Here is a 2,033-nt window from a genome sequence, read left to right on the forward strand (position 1 = left end):
GGGGGGTCTATGGGGAATTTGGGGGTCCTTTAGGGGATTTAGGGGTGTTTAAAGTGGGAGGGTCTGTAGGGGGTTTGGGGGTCTATAGGGGGTGTCTATAGGGGATGTCTCTAGGGGTCTGTATAGGGGCTGGGGAGGTCTATAGGGGGTGTCTAAAGGGGCAGGGGGGTTTATAGGGGATGTCTATAGGGGTCTCTGTAGGGGGCTTGGGCTGTCTGGGAGGTGTCTTTGGGGATCTCTATGGGGGATGTCTACGGGGGGTTGTTTTTAGGGGAATCTCTGGGGGGGGGTCTGGGGGTGTCTTTAGGACCAGGGGTGTCAGTCCATATAAAGGGGCGTAGCCAGAACCCCTGTGCCCGCGGGCAGCCAATAGGAGCGTCCATCCAGTTCCTATAGGGAGTGGGCGGGGGTGGGGGCGTGGCTAAACACAGCTCCACCCTGATCGATGTAAAGGGGCGGGACTTAGAGGGGACGTGTCCCTACTCAGGCTCCGCCCCCTCCGACTGACGTGGTGGGGGGTGTGCAATGGGCGCGGCTTTGACGACGGGGCGGGTCCCACCCCTTCCCCCGCCCCCTCGCGCTGTGGGGGCGTGTCCAGATATAGGCCACGCCTGCTCTGGGGCCAGACGGGGGGAGTGGCTGGGGTGGGATAGTGGGCACGGCTTTCGAGGGGGCGTGGTCTGTGTAGGCCCCACCCCCAAGGACTGCGGCGGGCGCGGCTCCGGCGGCCGAGGGTGAGTGGGGGGGATGGGGGGGTCCTATGGATGGGGGGCGGTGTGGGGGGTTCCTATGGATGGGGGAGACCCCTGTGGATGGAGAGACATAGAGGGGGCCCTATGGATATGGAGGGGTATAGGGGGGATCCCTATGGATTGGAGGATATGGGGGGTCCTATGGATGGGGGGGACCCCTATGGATAAAGACATATAAGTGGTGGATGGGGGGATATGGAGGGACCCCCATGGATGGGGTGTATAGAGAGGGTCCTATGGATGAAGGGCTATAGGGTGCTCTGTGGATGGGGGATATAGAGGGGGGTATAGGGGGCACTCCTGTGGATGGGGGTGTATAGGCGGGGTTTACAGATGGGGGAGGTGAGGGGGGCTATGGATGGGGGATATAGTGAGCGTCTGTGGATGGGGGTTTTTGGGGGTGTCTATGGATGCGGAGGTATAGGGGGGCTCCTATGGATGGGGAGATATGGGGGAGTCTATGGCTGGGGGTCTGTGGCTGGGCGGTATGGAGGGATCTATGGATGGGGGGTATAGGGGAGCTCCCATGGATGGAGGTCTATGGGGGGTCCTATGGATGGGGGAATAAAGGGGGGCCCTATAGTGGGGGACTGATGGGAGGGGTCCTAAACGGGGGCAGTATGGGGGGGTCCTATGATTGGGGAGATATAGAGGGCCCCTTATAGATATGGGGGGGAGGGGGGCCTATGACCAGGGGGATATGGTGGATGAGGCATAAGGGGGGATATAGGGGTGTCGTAAGACCGGGGGATGTGGGGGAGGACCCTATGGCCGGGGATTAAAGGGGAGCCCATCCCCTATAGCAGAGACCCTGGGCCCCGCCAGCCCCTATGGATCCCTTATCATGCTCCTATAGACCCTTATGGATCCCTATAGGGCCTGGTGGGCCTGTCTAGGTCCCTATGGCCCCATGGATCCCCTATGGATCTGTATGGATCGCTATGGCCCCCGTGTGGATTCCTATGGCCCCCGGGGATCCCCTACAGATCCCTATATGTCCCTATGGCCGGTTTGGGGGGCGGGAACTGTCCGCGGTGCTGAAAAAGGGGCGGGGCAGCCCCGAACTGCCGGGACCCCCCAATTCTGGACCCCCGGACTCCCGAGACTCCCCAACAGAGGACCCCCAACTGCCGGGACCCCCAGCTCGGGGAACCCCAACCGCCAGGACCCCCCAACACGGGACCCCCCTCCGAACTCCTGGACCCCCCCATTCCTGCATTCCCCCAATTCGCGGGGCCTCCCCTGAACTTCTGCATCCCCCCAGACTCCTAGACCCCCCCA

Source organism: Lepidothrix coronata, unplaced genomic scaffold (assembly GCF_001604755.1).
Source record: "Lepidothrix coronata isolate B3197 unplaced genomic scaffold, Lepidothrix_coronata-1.0 Scaffold607, whole genome shotgun sequence".
NCBI lineage: Eukaryota > Metazoa > Chordata > Aves > Passeriformes > Pipridae > Lepidothrix > Lepidothrix coronata.